The sequence below is a fragment of the Montipora foliosa genome, chromosome 4, assembly GCF_036669935.1.
Source record: "Montipora foliosa isolate CH-2021 chromosome 4, ASM3666993v2, whole genome shotgun sequence".
Taxonomy (NCBI): Eukaryota; Metazoa; Cnidaria; class Anthozoa; order Scleractinia; family Acroporidae; genus Montipora; species Montipora foliosa.
Genome location: NC_090872.1, coordinates 28,596,336 through 28,606,730, shown reverse-complemented (window position 1 = coordinate 28,606,730; position 10,395 = coordinate 28,596,336). Strand labels below are relative to the sequence as shown.

Here is a 10,395-nt window from a genome sequence, read left to right as displayed (position 1 = left end):
GCCATTTTTCAAAGAGCATTTTCCTTTACTCTTAACCCTTTAGGCCCCAATAGCGCCACTTATAAATTTTACTTTGTCTAACGCCAGACGATGTTATTCGTCAATGGGGCCCCCCTTGGGGCTTAAAGGGTTAAGAAATACCATAATATATCTCTATATATTCCGTTATATCATCTACTATAGAATACGCAACGTGTTTGTTCGACCAGCCACGGGATATCATCCAGTGATCTAACATTACAAATGAGTCGTTTGCTCCTTCTGATTCTTGATCGCGGTATTTCTTGTGTTCCGTGTGGTTCTTTGGCTCTGGATTTCTGGTTTTGTTCTGCGGATTTTACTCACCATATTTTTTAAGGCCAAGTTCATGTTGCTACTCAGTCCAAGGTAGAGCCACGGGTTGATAGCGCTGTTTGCGTGGGCACACCAGTAGACTAAATACATAATATTCCTATTCCTGGTATTTCTCTCGCTTTTCCTCTTCCTTAGCCTTTATAGCTGTGTCTTCTGGGACTGCTATCATGCCTATTACTTGGCATTTCTGTTCTTGCTTGTTAATAAAGACCAAGTCGGGTCTCCTTGCACTAATTTGGTGACCAATCTGGATGTTATAATCCCATAGCAGTTTGTAGTCGTTGTTTTCAAGGACAGTTTCTGGTTGATGTTCAAACCATTTGTCTACTCTACAAAAGCCGCACTTCCACAGCAAGTCCCAGTGTACCACTCTTGCAACATTATCGTGCCTCCTTTTATACTCTTGCTGTGCCAGTTTGGAGCACCCACTCACTCACTTATTATTATTGTTATTATTATTATTATTATTATTATTATTATTATTATTATTATTATTATCATTATCATTATTATGATTATGATTATGATTATTAATATTATTATTATTATTATTATTATTTGAAAAAAAAGAGAAGAAATGACATTATTTCGAACCATGTTTCCTTTTTTCTAACATTGTGTTTTAAGCCTTCAGGAAAGTCTGTTATGGCAAATATGGATGTTTCAGCCATGCTCCACCTTTTATAAACTTACTCATGGCCCTTCCACAATCTCCAGATGACGTAAACACGACCTTTTCCTTGTACAAAAGATCCAATGCTGAACAGGCGCAATTGGTGGATGACAGCGACGTAGAAAAACTCAAAAAATCCAACCTGGATGTTTCAAAAAGAACAATAATCATCTGTCATGGCTGGTCTGGTAAGAAAGACGATTAACTTGTTTTTTAACTTAATCTTTGCAAACTAAAACCAGGTTACAACGATCTCGTCAAGAATAAATCGACCTCCTTCAACGTGTTTAGTTCTTTAAAGGGAGAGTATCACGGGATTGAGCATGTTCTAGCCTTAACGAGAGCATCATTTATGAAGTAACCGGAAGCAACGGCAGACGCGCAAGTACGCGTAAAATTTTCATTAAACAATCACTATTAAGCTAAGGGCGGTCGACCTCTCAGATGACTGAACGAGAACTTTTCAATCGTACGTGTAAATTTCCCGCACGAATTATAGCGTCGCTTCCGATTGGCTTATAAACGGTGACATCCGCTACGGCTAAAACATGCACAATACCGTGATACTCTCCCTTTATTCCTTCCAATGTCTCTGAAAAGGTTCCCAGTCACAGTTGATAACACCCTTGTCTTCACTTCCCAAATCTTCTTCAGTTCTCCCCGCTAGTTGTTAGCCACTATTATCACTATCATTATCGTTATCTTCATCGTCATCGTCATCTTCATCGTCATCTCCATCTTTATCGTTATCGTTATGGTTAGTTTTTTCGAAGTGGTGAGTGTACGCGTGCGACAAAAATCGTACCGTGTAAATCAGCCTTTGGGATATGTCTCTAATTTTGATGGTGAAATAATCTCCTTTTCACGAACACTGCGAAAATTCTGAACAAATGGTTGTTTGGTAACTTAAATCCGTCTCCCTTGGCCTGTAGTTCCGGGCGTTCGTGGACTTTGCGCATGCGTAAATGCTGATTTTGTTACCCCATAGTTTTTCTTAATTTTGCCACCTTAGTTTATGTTTCCGCTTCCGAACAGTAATTTCTCTTCATTTTTTTCATATTAACTTGAATTAATTTCAAATGCATGTGCTAATAATTAGAAGAAAATTCTGTAGGCGAAGAAAAAATTAGAAGGAAAGTAAGCGAAATCAGCGGTAATGGTTTTTATCTCCGGTCATCCACTTTGATTAACGAGCTGTCTGAGCAACTTAATTAAGAATTTCGTGCGTGGCTTACGCGGTCGGTAGGAATTCAGGGTCAGTGGAAGCCTCGCTTTCATTTAAAGGATTCGTCACTGAGCAAACGTATGTTGAATAATTAAAAAAATATACCAGTAGCCACTTAAGGTTTCAAATAACTGAATGACTGTCATGTTTAGGCTTCCATTTTAAACAATGATGATAAAGATAATTCTGAGCACCTATTTCAGTAGAGGTGATATATAAACATTGTTTTAGTGTTAACTAGTGTCTGGAGATACCATGACTCGAGAGAAACGAATTCGAGTCGTGCAACTGTTGGATTCGTTTCCATTTGAAAAATTTCGCGTTCGTGTAAACGTTGCCGTACTCGCACCAATGCTTTCATGAGCTTGCAAAAGCTAAGTAGCTCACGACCTGACTGCCAAAAAGTGCGGTCGACTTTCACATTTTAGGTCCTCATCATCAGAACGAGTCGCCATGAAAAAACACCATACTTTCAACCACGCTTTCATATCCATTCCTGCCGTGGTTTTATCTATAAGGACGCTTTCCATTTGAAAGAAATGACTGGCCACACCAGGCTTTTGGACTAACTCTACAACGCCTTGAAATAACATGTTTTGTGGATGATATATACTCCTCCAGAAGAACGCGAAGGATTATCTTGCAAGTGTTCCTTCAAATTATTGCATTTTCTTTGCAAACTGACGGGTTTGGCCGACCAGTCCTGACAAAAGGAAAGCACCCTAAGTCTCTCACGACCTGACTACCTGAAAGTCCGATCGACTTTTGACGTGTCGGGTTGTCGTCAACCTAACGGATCGTCACGAACCGACACCGTACTTTCAACCAAAGTTAACATAAGTTAGGCTCGATTACCAGCCGCTGTTTCGGGAAATGAGCCAGCGCTCACTCCCGAAATCTCGGCTGGACGCGTGAGGTGAGCCATTGTTAATCTCCGCCAATCAGAAACTCGCCTGCACAAATCCGTCTGGCATAAATTATATGTTTTGGCTGCGAAGGTATTCTTTGACCCGGCCTGTTCGAGGTTTACAGTACTTTAAGGTAGGAAACATCCAAGATTGCGACAACAAAAAGTGTTCGAGAAGCTGGAGAATGGGAATTGTGTCGTTTTCTACCGCCTGAGTTCGCAAACTTCACCGATTTTCCAGATGGCGCCAAGGTCAAAATACAGCTTTCAAATCCATTGCTATTGCAATTTTCTCCTCATATTTCGTTAATGAAAGAGCAAGTAAAATTCCTCAAGATCAATTGAAAGTACTGCTGAGTTTATTGCTGGCAAAACGAGAGGGCCGATGAGGTCGACTGAGAGCTAAAGCAGCCGAAGATTTCGTCGATGATTCGCCGGTTGAATTCAAACTCACATCGATCATTTAACCACAAACTCAAGCTCGTATCATCTAGAAACTTCGCACAGACGTTTTAAGCATTGTTATGTAATTTCTGTAATTTTCTTAAAATCAGTGTTTTTGGGATGTCTAATGCTATTTCCCCGCCACTATTAACTTCGCATAAATTATATTTTGAATTTACGTCACAGACACAATCTATCGCTCACGCGTCCAGCCGTCTCTTCTCGGGGAGGATACCCGAACTCGAGTGAGCGGCGGGAAATCGAGCCTAAACATAAGTTGGCACCACGATTTCCTGTAGACGGTCGACATGCACGTTAGATAGTCACATAGCGTGAAAAATAAAGTGATGAAACATTTAAAACACTGTTCTGCGTTCTCTCTTTGAGCAGATAATGGACGTGGTGTTGCAAACGAAAACTGGGGATATAGAATGAGAGATGCACTTTTAGACCGAGAAGACTGCAACGTCATATTGGTTGATTGGTCCGGAGGAGCTTTCGAACCCTATGGACAGTCTACGAGAAACGCTCGTCTCGTCGGGGCTCAAATTGCCGAACTTATAAAGTTCATTATCGGAAAGAACGGCGGATGGAAATATTTGGCAGATCAATTCTACCTCATTGGGTTCAGCCTTGGTGCCCAGATTACTGGTTATGCTGGGCGTCGACTTAGGGAAGTGGGTATCTCGGTCGCATCACTGGTAAGATTAAATGAATTCAGAATATATATATATAATGTCATATAAACACGATGAACACCATAGCTGTTAGCTAAGCAACTTAAGGAGGCTCAAACCAGTTCAACACTCATTCTCTGCAAAGTCACTTAAAAAAAATTCTAAGGAAAGGATTCGTAGCCACCTTCACGACTGGAAAATATTTAAATTACGGACTGCTAGCCTGGTGCCAAACCTCTAACGCTAATCTTAACAAAATTCTTAATCCTCCGGAAGCGAGCGCTAGCCCTGCGTTTAATTCATTTGCAAGTAAAAGAGAGCATGCTATGTGAAAACATTTTACCCGTGGGCATGCTCTATTACAAAGCTATATCAACTCAAATGCATGATATCCATAGCAAAACTGCACCTACAAAACTTGATAGAGCGTTTTGTAACATTCGACCAGAGGAAGCGGGCAATTTTTTTGAGAAATTTTCAAGGTTACATCAATCAATCCTCCTCCTTTACATCAGTCAATCCTTCTCGCGAATTGCATGAAGAATATTGAATAAACGTCCTCAGTAGCTACGAAAAAAGAGGAGATTTTCATTTAAAAATTGTATAAAACAAATATTACTATATGAGGATTCTCATGTTGATCTTAATACCCTTACACAAAAATTACCTCCTCTAGTCAGTAGAAATATTTTACAGTGTATTTTATAAACTTTGTCATCGTACTAGTAATTAAGTATGTTGAAACTTATTTTCCGTTATTCTCTTAAATTGTCCATATAAATAATGAATTCATCTTTTTGGTTTGGGTTATTTATTTCAAGTTTTGCTTTTAATCAATTAATTGTTTAGTAATGTACTATTCAAGACTTCTTTGTACATATTTAGATAAAACACTACCTGCCTAGATTAGTATTTGCTATTTGAAGGATAGTGTAGGCTTTACCATCATCATAATAAAAGAAGAAGTTAATAAACTTGACTTGTGGTAAACTTGTGGAAAAAAAATTAAGTTGGCTTCGGAGATTTTTTCAAACTTTGAGTTTTATCTTAACCCGCTAACCCTTTTCCAGCAATGAAAATTGGGAGTTCGTTTTTTGAGATATAAGGGTTTTAAAGACAAAATTTAAGGCGCTTTTAGATGGCTCATTTGTCGTCATGGTGACCTATTACGTCACATTTATGGAAGCATCTTTTTGAGACCTTTCTAGGCAATTATTTGTGTTTTCGTCATTTCGTTCCAAAACATTTTCATTAGGTGAAACAAAGTCGTTGAGTTAATCCTTCGAATAAGACACCTTAAGCAGTTAAAAGTAAGTCTGAAAAAATGAAGGCTTGAACTTGAACGGGATTCGAATCCCAAGCAAGTGCAGCTACGACTCCCATTCATGGTATGATTAAATTGACGTATAGAGTGTTTTCGCTCATGTGACCAGTAGCCATATTTGCATACTATAAACAAAAGGAAGAATTTTCATAAAAATAGAGTTCAATTCCGGAACAATACTTCACTCCTCCAATATGGCGCTATTTCTTTGTCACGGTCACCATGACGTCATGTAAAAACACTCTATAAAAACACTGAGGACGTCTTTGGATCTGACTCAAGAAGTTCTCATATGGCCATAGTGTTAATATCAAACCGGGAAGTTCAGTGGTAAAAAGGGAGAGAGGATCTTACAAACAAGAACTACAAACAAAAGAGTGACGAATATTGTGACGAATATTGTGACGAATACCCTATATGCGTCCACAGGTGATTCACGACCATTCGAATGTGTTCAAATTGAGTCTTTGTATCCGCTTCTTTTATAGCTGTTTCTGAATATCCAGAAAGGAAGAGAATATAACAGTTTTGTGTTTCTTGAGACTCAAAAATTGTTTATTAGAGTGATCACAAAACACTTAATTAATATCTACAAGTCAAACTTAAACACACGCGACGCTTCAACGAAAGATTTTACTACATCAAGAAATATTGTGTTTGTATTATGATAAAGAACTAACTAAAAGTGGAGATTCACTATGGCCGAGGAAAACGAGAAGTGACCATAACTCAAGGTGTCTAGCTTATTGACTTGATTCTGAGCCACGGACGTGCTTTCCTCTTGCACTTTAGCTCAGCTCCATACCGTCCTCATCCTGATTACCTTCTTTCGCTACAATCTGGAGTAACATCCATTGGAGGTTGCGCTAGTTCACTGGGTTCTCTACTACTTAACTAATGACCAAACGCACAGATAGTTTAATCACTGTTTAATCTCCTTTATTTTACGCTTCTCAAAGGTTTAGATCCCGCCAGTCCGTTTTATAGTTACGCGAATGTAGATGTTCGCTTGGATCCAACAGATGCCAAATTTGTCGACGTCATTCACACAGATATGCCATTGTATGGAACACCACAAAGCGTAGGCCACATTGACTTTTTTTGCAAATGGTGGCGCAGACCAGCCGGGTTGCAATTCTGGAATCTTTGGTAAGTTATCATTCATATAAAGCTCTTGGAGGAAAATTAACAATTATTCCATGAGCGTGCGTTGGATATGGGATTGTAAATAGCCAACGAAGCGCGTAGCACCGAGTTTGCTATAGCCAGTCTCATATCCTACAAGCACGAATAGAATAATTGTTTTCTTAAATTTTATTTGATTCTGGGAACGCTTGGACACTTGGAAATTAAAGTCAATCAGTTTCCAGCTTGGCAACACCTGGGGCAATCAGTTTCCATATTTGGTCATACGGTACGGTATATGACCTGATAGCCGAGACTGAGTGAAACAATCAGAAAGCTATATATCCGAATTTGGAATTTAAAAATTAACAATTGTTCGTCGAAGGCGAGGTGAATAATTGTTTTAGTATAATTACATAGGTGATTATTTGAAAAATATGCATTTTCCCTAAAACAATCAATTTCTTCGTCTGTGCCTTCGACAAAACGGCTGCGTAATAATCACCTCAAGTGCAACCGATTGGCGCAGAGAATTTTCAATAATCATCTATGTAATTATACTAATATATGATAAACACAGCTCCATAATGGCTTCACGCTACTTATTAATGGCGTCACAAAGTGACCCTCTAACCATGACCCAGAGCCCCAACAAAAAAGTAACACTCTAGGTTGGAACTCATCGTGATGAGTATGCAAAGTACCATGGATCTTGTTATTAGTGGACTCATATTGGACTTGCATGAAGTTGCAAGGAAACCAAAGTACCCTAAAGTTTAGATCTAAAAGTCATTATTTTCCTGCAACGAAAATGTTTCCTTACACAGATACTCTTCGATAATTTCAAGTAAAAACGTTTGGACAGGATTAATTTTTCGAATAAATCAATCGCGCTGAACAGAAAGACCAATGCATCAGCATTTCACAGGATTATTCTGGACCTAAAGGAGAAAAATTAACAATGATTCCCAAATTAAGCGCGAGTTAGAAATGATATGGTAAGATAACAGGCTCACTTTAGCAAATAGATTCCGTGTTGCCGTGCGTCACTCTGTTTAGTAACAGAACACAGATGATGCCAAAATGTAGCGAGCAAAAAAAAAAAAAAAAAAAAAAAAAATAAAAAAAGTGGGCAGTGGACACTATCTGACATTAATTGTCGGTATGAGCTATGTTGAGGCACTTCTGGACATTTCTCGACATTGCAATACTATGATAATCTTTTCTCATGATTTCTCAAAACAATAAAAAAACGTCAGAAATGGTAATTATTTGCTCTTAATCCAACGTTCGGTTTTACAAAGGGGCGAACAAACGTTCTCGACTTCCTGAGGGAGTAGTCGCGACTTTAGTGTTTAGTGTTTTCCACTAAATCTTGTTCATCAGCTCATAGCCGAATGATCGAGACTCATGTTGACAGGCTAAAAAAGAATTGTAGCAGCAAGCAAAATCCCTTCTGTGTAAGCGGAGGCGTTTATAAAATGAAATACTTTTTCTTTGGTGAATATGAAATTGATTAAAGCCTAACATTGTCCCGTTCGCAGAATAATTGTTATTAACTCCAGCAGGAAGGTTTTGAAGAGGTTTGGCAATGTCATTGAAACACCTGAGGCAGAGCTTAGTCTTGCTTACCTGCCTCCAACCTTTTATATGCTGATGAAAACATTGTAGAGATTAAGTACCGGAGCGCTTTCCAACAAAATTAAGGTGTGGGAACATTGGGTAATGTACTTTCCTTCATAACGCCACTCCTTTAGATGGTAAAAAAACCAAATGTTGTTATTTTACCATTTTCGGCTGATTTCCATTACAACACAGAGATTTTAGCTGGAAATAGAAGCTTTGATCATCACAGGGCTCCCGAATACTATATTGCGTCAGTACAGAATTTCTGTTCGTGGAAATCGTATCCGTGCCACAACTCTGTGCTGTATCGACTAGGACGATGCAAGACATGCAATGGTGAATGTCCTACTCTGGGTTACACTGCTGATCAGGCAAAAAAGACCGGATCACACCACCTGACTACAAACTCTGAGAGACCATTTTGCGGTGGGTAGATTCTTGATTTTAAGTAAACCTAAGTTCAAAACATTAAAAAACCTTTGAGCATCACATGACAAAGATTTTGGCCACTGTTCTTTACCTTTCTTTTTCAATACGCCGTTCAAGGTATGCCGCAAAGTTAACATAATCATTTAAATATTAATTACCTTATGTAACTATTAGTATTAGTTGTGTTTGTGAAGCGCTTCTGGACTCTAGGATTTAAGCGCTATATAAATTCTGTATTATTATTATGATTATAATGAGCTGTGTTCGAGTGCAGTGTCTTTTTGCGCCTGTAGTGTGTAGTTAGGTAGGAAAAACAGCAAGCAATAGTCCACGTATATACTTTTGTACCTCTATACAACAAGATTTAACGGAAAATTCCACTCCAACAATAAAATAACTTGAAACCACAGAAATTATGTTTGCAATCAAACTTGCCGGAATCTTTTTTAAAACAAAGCGTTTGCATTTTCATGTGACGTCATCAAAACTAAAAAATAAGGAATTTATCAATCCTTTTCAGATTTTAGTTTAGTTAGTTATTAGAACAGCTGAAGACCTGTCTTTTCACAAATTTTCAGTTTGGTGGGGTTTTTCGTCTTGTGATAAAGCAAGGTTGAATTTCTAAGCTTTTGCGTGACACGATGTTAAAATTGCGGTCGCGAATGCTATCACGTAAGTTATAAAAGTGACTTATCCGCTGAGAGTTTGCAATCTGAACAGTCCTTGTATGAGAATACGTACTCACATAGATGTTTATGAGTCCTCAGAAGACGACTACTCGTTTTTTTAGCAAAACTCGATGACATATGTTTTTGTCAGCTTCCGGCCGCCATATTTGTGCCCCTGAGAGGGACACAAACATGGCGTCTCCATACAAAGCCTTATAAATTTGAGTAAAACATTTCTTGGAATATCTCCCGCACGAAACATCGCACAGACCTGAACCTTTGTGAGACTGTTTGAATATTATCTTTTTTTTTTATCTCTTTCATTCTTGACTGTATTTGCCTAATGGTTTTGATGATGGTGTGACAGTGAAAACCGGCAATAAAATCGCTTATTTTTGCTTTCCGGCAATTTCCCAGGCGCTACCCTCTCTTTGTGTAAGAACCGTTGAACAACCGTAACACGTCACAATTTTTCGAGATGATGGCGGCACGCGGAAAATGGTCCAAATATGAAAATGAGCAATTTTAAAACTTATTTCAGTTTCAGTTGTTATGAGGATCAGAATTACTTTTAGTTTATCTGTCATGCAATTCCAGACATTTCTAGAAGTGTCCTACAATCTGTCAGTATTCCAGAAATTTCTTTGATGTGAATCAGTTTCCACAAATAGTACACCTTGTAATACACTATAAATAGCAACAGAACTTTCTAGATGCTTAGAGTAAAAGTATGAAAGCAGGCTTGTAATTACAGAAAAAACTCTTTTGCCCGGGGGCTTATCCTCGTGGCCGGCTGTGATTGAACTTTTGCTATGGATGCGATACTGTGATGAAGCTATAATCAACTGCGATAACTATGGTGAAGCTATAACCTTTGACCTTACTATATCCGGAGAGAAGAAAGAGACGATAGCTGAAAAGGGAAGAAGATAAAGAGTTCAGA

At 38.5% G+C, this 10,395-nt stretch overlaps 1 pseudogene; it reads left to right on the top strand.

Moving 5' to 3' along the window:
- Positions 1-1,049: 1,049 nt before the first annotated feature.
- LOC138001179 (pancreatic lipase-related protein 2-like) lies at positions 1,050-8,461 on the top strand (annotated as a pseudogene).
- Positions 8,462-10,395: the final 1,934 nt, after the last annotated feature.